The sequence below is a fragment of the Triticum urartu genome, chromosome 7A (genome assembly GCF_056163025.1).
Source record: "Triticum urartu cultivar PI428250 chromosome 7A, HENAU_Tu73, whole genome shotgun sequence".
Classification (NCBI taxonomy): domain Eukaryota; kingdom Viridiplantae; phylum Streptophyta; class Magnoliopsida; order Poales; family Poaceae; genus Triticum; species Triticum urartu.
The window spans coordinates 183,548,441-183,556,805 of NC_141879.1; positions in this window are offsets into that span (position 1 = coordinate 183,548,441).

Consider the following 8,365-nt stretch of genomic DNA (forward strand, 5'->3'; position numbering starts at 1 on the left):
AATGGAGATGAGGGGAAGGAACTTGAAGAGCTTGCCATGGATGATTGCAAGGCTAGCTCTGATTACCATGTAAAGTTCTATGCATGGAAGCATATGCCAATCAGCAAGGACGTGTGTGTGTTATATAGGTTAATAGAATTACAATATGGCTGCAGGTAGTTAGTAGACTGGACCCCTAGGTGAAGCTATACAAAGATAAGGATCATCTCTAAGTACCTGCGATGCACAACACACACACACACACCACGTACAAGTTGTCACGTACACAAACACATGTACACACCTATAAGCCTATCGTTTAACACACACCATGCTCTGCAAGGATACACTTACAATCAGGCTCTCAATTCTCACTGCAAGTTGAATCAGCAAACACTCGAAATCAAGCTACATCATTAATTTAGTGGTCCAACACTCACAATAACAGTAGAACACCAATAGTTTCCAAATACTTGCGCATGGTCATAACTAAGAGGGCGTCTAGAATGTTTTACTTATGGACTGTGATATTTGGCACATGTGTGCCATATAAGCAAAACTGCCACACTTCTACTTCATTCACTTTAAATACATGCATACATTAGCATTCTTTCTTCTTTCACGTGCATTTCTTTTTCTAATTATATGCATACACTAGAGGACAAAAAAACTGATGTCATTCTAGATTCTCTTTATTCCAAAATTTTAAAATGTTTTGTAGCTCAAACCATTGGTCCGATGTAAAAACCGTTTCTACATAAAAGATTCGTCGCGACGAGATCTTCGAAACTAGATCCCATGTTGGCATGTTCCGATGACTTTTTTTCAGCCAAAATTTATCACACCTAGGCTACATAAGTTACCATGCCCATTATATGCAAGTTACCGTGTTATTTCCACATAAGTTATCGAAGGCATAAAAATGGTTCACCGACCCTGCAGTTCATATATTACCATGCTTTATTCATATAAGTTATCGGGCTTGCGGTTATTATATTACCATGTTGTTTTTAGATCTGCGGTTCGTATATTACCATGGTGTTTTTATATAAGTTACCGGGGGTATGTTTCTAACATTTTTTTCTACTTGATCAAGATTACCGTGGTGTTTGTACGTAGGTATGTGATGCGTATGTAACCATGCTATTTACACAAAATTTACGGGGGTATGTTTTCAACAATTTCCTCACCGAGTCAAATATTACCATGGTATTTGTATGTAAATTATCAGGTATGCGGTGTGTATATTACTATCTATTTACACAGAAGTTACCGGGGTATCTTTTCAACAATTTTTTTTCTCCAGATCAAATTTACCGTGGTGTTTGGACCTAAATTATCAAGGTTGTGGTGCGTAATTTCTATGCTATTTACATACAAAAAGTTATCATGTGTATTTTTCGACCACTTTTTACTACTTTTCCCCAAATCAAGACTATTACCGTGCTATTTACACATAAGTTCCCGAGGTATATTTTCAACAACTTCATCCACTCGAATCAAACTTATCATAGTATTTGGACGTAAGTTATCGGACTTTGCGGTTCATATATAATAGTGCTATTTTCACTTAAGTTATCGCGGGTATGTTTTTCGACAACTTTTTTGCTCTTTAGTCAAAGTTATCGTGGTGTTTGTACGTAAGTTATCGGGTATATGATTCGTATATTACCGTTCTATTTTCACGTGAGTTATCGAGGTATATTTTTCAACAATTTTCCCCTCTTTGGACAAAGTTACCATGGTGTTTGCACCCAAATTATCAAGTCGGTGTTTCCTATTTTACCAAGCTACTCACACAGAAGTTACTGAGAGTACATTTGTCAATAACATTTTTCCCTTGGTCAATTTTACAGTGATGTTTTTACGTAAATTATCATGTACATGGTTCATATATTATCATATTATTTTCACGTAAAGTTATTGGGTTTATTTTTTAACAACTCCCCTCCTTGTTTAATTTTATCGCGGTGTTTGTACTTAAGTTATCATGTCTACAAAATGTATATTACCATAGTATTTACAGAAAAAGTTACCGGGGTTGTGTTTTCAGTAACTTTTTTGCCGGATCAAAAGTTACCACGGTGCTTGTATGTAAAATATCAGTTATGCGGTACTTATATTACCGTGTTATTTATACAAAAATTACCGGGGTATGTTTTCAATAACTCCCTCCACCCTACGCTATTAAAGTTACCATGATGTTTATATGCAAGTTATAAAGTCTGCGGAGCGTAAATTATGATGTTATTTACACGTAAGTTAGTGATGTTATCTTTTTCAATAATTTTTTTCCGGGCCAAAGTTACCATGGGATTTGTCTTTAAATTATCGGGTCTACGGTACATATATGACCATGCTATTTACACTTAAAAACATTTCTCAATTAAGAAACATACACAAAATGTTATCACAGTGTTTCTATGTAAGTTATCAAATCTGTAATGCATAAATTTTTTTGCGGGTTGTAATGCATAAATTACCATGTGAAAAACGATGTGAAAAGTGAACACCCATTAGTCACCTAATTGCTTTTTCAATTTTTGTTGCCGATATTACGGTGTCAACCTCAAGAATTAAAAAGGAGTAGTCAATCTTTCAAAAATAGGAAACAAAAATTACGGTGTGACTGGAAAAAAATTCTTCACACTAGGAAATAGCGTCAATTTTCATCCACGCGGTGAAAATTGATCTCAACTTCAAACTGGTACCAATATTGTGGTGTATCTAGCCAAGAAATAACTAAGTTACCACACCACACAACACAGACGCAACAATCCCTAATATTATTTGTCCTATCTGGACCGAGATCTAGTAACTTGCCTCTAGCAAGTCGTGTTGTAACATGCCCTCTTTTATCTGACATCCAATATAGATCCAATGCACGAGATTGTTCGAAAACAAAATAGCGCACACCTATGGACTTAGCAGAAGCAAGAAAACAACCACAACATGGGACTTGAACGTCTCCTGATTTCTGACTTTTACAAGTGCTAGTACAGGAATAACGAACAACAGCAAAGCACTAGAATATCTCAAATTGCAGATTTTCACAACACACTTGCACGCTTATAGCAAGAAACGGCACCATCCAAGCATTGGACCCTCTTTAAAATGCAGATTGTGTACAACATAACAGCAACAACAAAGCACTGGAACTTATCCAAACTGCATTTTTAGAGCCTCACTTATAGGCTTAACAAAAACACAAGAAACGATTTATAACACTGAAATTCTAGCACATAACAGCAGCAACAAAGCACCGGAACCTCTCCAAATTGAACATTTTTGTAGTACTTAACACTGAAATTCTAGCACATAACACTGGAAAATGTGTAGAACTAACATAGTTTTTTTGTACCAACAAGTGGTACAACTGAACAATAAATTGAAGTACTGAATATACCAGGCTAGTCTATCTGTACACTTTGTAAGTTTGTAGCAGCACCAGATATGAATAGGCTAGAGTTTCTTGTAAGAAATGAACAAAAAAGTTGCAAAGAAGCAACAATAGTATTGGCATCTCTTGACAATACATTTCCCTTCAGGTTTTCTTACGAGACAACTGAACTGAATGAGCAAGGGACGCACAACACACTCCTGCGATGCGGTGGCGCCGGGTCTCGTCCATTCTCTACAGCGACGCAACAGGCTCCTCACTCTGCTTGGATCCAGCAACCTTCGGAACTCCATTTTTTGGTCAACTGAGCTTGTTTACACCTCCCAACTACATAATTTATTGGAGCCTCACACCCCCTAGTCCGGCCCTGGAGGAGGTGTTGCAATCGTGGGCTTCGAGGATGACGACTAGGCAGCGGCGGACGCTAGGGAGGCGCCAGAGGTCGCGACCGTTGGGGCGGAGGGGGTCCAGTGGATGGGTTGTGTTTCCGGCGGCAGCTTGCTCGGATCCATGGGCGGTGCCATGGGAGCTCCCGTGAGCAGAAAGAAAGAGATGATAGAGAGGGAGGAAGGAAGGAAGATGAAGGGAAAAGGAGGGAGCAAGGGGCGGCACTGCGGTTTGGCTTGCCGGCGGCGGCTCGCCGGAGGAGGATGCGGCGAGGAGGGCTCGGACTTGGCGGCAGGGAGGAGGAATCAGAGGAAGACACCATCGGCTGGGGACTTGGCGCGGGGGAGGAATACGGGAGGAAGACTTATGCGTGCGATGCCGATCGAAGGGACACCAAGTGGTGTGGCAGTTTTGCAATCGGGCACAGGGTTGCCAAATACATATTTCGTTTACTTATTTGCCTTTAGCACACTCACCTAAAGAGCACTGGTTACGGTTTCATTATTGTACTCCAGAGGAATACTTGCCATCGTTTGAAATATTTTGGCTACCTTTTTGTTGGAAACAACTTCTGCAGCTCTCTTTGCTTGTCAGGACATCAGGCCTAGTGTCAGCATGGGTTTTGCATACCTGAAACTTCTTAATAATAAACTTGCAACTTGGAAAGGGTTGTGAAGTTTACATATATCCAGCCATCTTAATCTGTTGCATTTATTTTGTACCTGTAAATAAGATATGTGCTCTTATTTTTAGTCTTGCACAAATTAATGCAAGAAAAGTGAGAACAAACACCAATACTTCATACCTGTACTATTCTCTTCCGTTTATTTAATCAGATCTCGAAATGTCATTTGTCAATATCTAGATGGATTTTCCTAAATCACATCACAGGAGGATTCTCCTGTACATCCTATAATCTGAATGCAAGTCCTAAACAACCGATAGATGTTGATGTCATCCAATTCACCACATGTGCTTCACATTAAAAGGAAATTATGTGCCGTAGCCACAGCCTGGTATCACCTGCTTCAGAGTTTAGACAAAGGGGTAAGGCAGCAAACACAACACACCACTCCCAGCTGCTTCTCTTAACCTTTTGTGTCATATCAAGAAAATGGTTAGCACCCTTAGTCGCAAATAGATACAAGTGATGTGCTTCGTTTGTGCTATAGATGGAAGTGGAACTGAGAAAGCTTCATGCCATTTAATTCCTTAATTTGTTGCATTTATAATTTTATGTTGTACCTGTAAATAAGGTATATGCTTTTATTTTTAGTCCTACATAAATTAATGCAAGAAAAGTGAGAACCACGACAACAATACTTCATACTTGTACTATTCCCTTCCATTTATTTAATCAGATCTGGTAATGTCCTTTGTCAATATCTTGTTCGATTTTCGTAAATAGGCAACAGAAGCTCTACTTGTGGCTGAGGCCAGCTTGTTGTGGGGTCACATGTCAGTCATCCCAAAGTCAGGTGACTTAACGGAGCTTATATTCTGCTCGTCAAACACTAGACACATTATTTTATTGAAAGACCTGCTGATTCATTCGTACATATGATTCTGAACACTCAGCAGGAACATTTTATTTTGCACATTCATTGCGTGACCACATTCACCTTCAAGCGTTTCTGAATGAGTATTAATGCCATCCTTGTTACGGTCGAAAAAAGAGGCGTGCTTCTGAAGCGCCGTCATGTTAGCAATATCAGGGGATGCTGTCGCATGTCCCCCTTGATGAGAACCATAGCAACGATACTCACCAGATGAAACTTGTATGTAAAAATGTTTCCGCTGAAAGGATAGTGTCTCAGAAACAGAAGGTACAGCTGCAGAGAAGCCGCTGCCGACGATTGTCGCCAGCCCGCCATCGTCGGCGATTATTTATTCTGCGGCTATTTGACGGCGAATGCACACCTCACAGATGGCAACGAATGGTCCTGTTTAAATAGCTCAGGGAAGAGCCAGACATGAATATGTTCTCTATTGTGGTACTTATGTTTGTTAGTAGGTACTTGTCCTTGATCTTGGTAGTGGGAAATTATGATTGATAGGCATAGATAGAGAAGAAAATAATGCCACATGTTGCATCGCTTCTCTGTGGTGGTCCTTGTGTTTGCTTGCCAAAAACTAAACCACAATTTAATAGAAAGCAGGCTGGAACAATAAATAAAAAAACATAAACTGGAGAACTGTTTATTACTCCTAGTTCCCATTTTATAGTAGTAACATATGTCCAGCTCTACTAGCTGCTATGTTTCTGTAAAAAGAATTACTTGCTGCTAAACAGACTCTGCGCTGATGAACTTACAAAACTGAAATTCAGTCGTACACCACGCGTTGCAAGCAAGAGTAACAATACCTTGTAAACAACGCAAGGAAACATAAACCGGAAACAAATTCAGTCGTACACCACGCGTTGCAAGGAAACACTTACAAATAGGCTCTCAATTCTCAATATCAGACTTTTCAGGTGTGGGCATGTTTCCTGCAATCTCCACAAACTTTTCATGGAACAAACCAGCCATCTTAATCTGCTGCATTTGTTTTGTACCTCTAGATAAGACATGTGGTCTTATTTTTAGTCTTACATAAATTAGTTCAAGAAAGTGAGAACAGTGACAGGCAACACCTCATACCTGTGCATTTGTTCTTCCATTTATTTAATCAGATATGCTAATGTCACTTGTCAATATCACGTTGGATTTTCCTACATGAGGGCATCCTATGATCTGCATGCAGGTCCTAAACAACCGATGAATATTAGTGCCACCCCGTCCACCTTATGTGCTTCACATTAAATTAAATCTTATACCACATGACGTGGCGGACAGCAGACCTCGCCAGAAAGAACACCCCAAAGATGGATGCCACGCATGTGAATGCGCATGAAGCCAGTAAACTCGGTGTAGTTAGTACCATCAAAGATCACCGGACAGCGAGGGACAGCAACATAGCCCGATGCAGCAGACATTTTTTTTTCTTTTAGAACCGACTAGACTTGGCGAAGTGCGCGGGGCTGGCGAGCGGGGCTTGGCGAACGACGGCTGTAGCGCGCGGGGCTAGCGATGCTGTGCACGCGAAGTGCAAAGCTAGCTAGACCAAACCTGATGGATTCTCAAGCAACAAACACGTAGACGTAGATGACGTATACGTGAATTTACTTGGCCGGCTGCTGGATCGGACGGGGCTAGCGGCGGCTGTGGCGCGCGATGGATAGAACGGAGTAGCTTGGGCGGGAGGGCGCTGGCGATTGGTGGAGACGGGCGACCGGATCGGGCGGGCGGCCGTCCGCTGGAGATAACACCGGCGACTGGATCAGAACCAGGGAAATCAGCACGAGCGACGGAGAATAGAGCGACGGCCACAGAGGACGGTGGCGTCGCGAGGCGGATCAATCAGCACGAGTTGCGGCGTGCAAAAAATTGACCTAGCTCTAATACCATGTTAGGAATAAGCAACTTGTATTCCCATGAGGCCATAGGCCGATAAATATATACATGTACAGGTGTGGAACATATGCAAGAAATCCCTCATACAACGGGATAAATACAAAAGAGGTACATGACTTATATTATAACTCTAACAGCACCCATTTGCCCGAGACAAAGGGGGAAGAGAACAAAGACAACACACCACTCTCACCTTCTTCCCTTGACTTTTTTGTTTCATATTGAAGAGGTGGTTTGGCAGTTGTGTATCCATACCATACAGAGTTTCACAATTATTTTGTTCTGTCACTGACTCGTATCTATCTCTTCACATTTGCACAATCTTTTATTGTAATATATATTACCCCTCTGTTCACAAATATAACATGTTTTAACTTTTTTCTGATTCTTTTTCTTTTGCGGAAACCTTTTTCTAAATCAGATATATATATAGATACATTTTGATGTATTTGTTGACTCACTTCAGTCTGTATGTAGTTCATACTGAAATATCCAAAATATCTTATATTTGTGAACGGAGGGATTATTTGCTATGTTTCTACATAAGTGCACTAGCAGCTAAACAAATCTCACCTCAAGATGTGTTCATTGTTGGATGCACCAGCTAGTTAACAGTAAAATGTTGTGGTGAAACTAAATACCAATTTAATGGTAATCTGAGTAAAAACAATAAAATTCAGTACCTCTTTGGTTTGTAGGATTTCAAGTATAAGGAATATACTAGAATAGGATGTCATAACATTGTAGACAGATTCTACATGGATAAGGACATAATAATAATAGTTCGGAAACACAATAATAGTAGTTGTTTGGTTGCACCGTATGAAAAATGCAGAAATGTTTTTAGAGATTCATGTCTTCTTTGGAGGACTCGTTCTTTTGGACCAAATAGATTTTATATAGGAAAAACTTATATGAACTGAAATTATATATAATTCCTTTGGACGAAATAGGTCCTCACATTTTTCGCCAACTATAAATGGTAAAATATAACAATGGACAATGGTCATGAGGTGATGCCGCTGCACGCTGCATATTGTTGTGCAACTTCTTGCATGAAGTATGTTTGTGGAGACATAAAACAAACACCAACATTAAGATTATAAGTAATTGGAAACATCCTCATTTGCAAACTACTGCGATA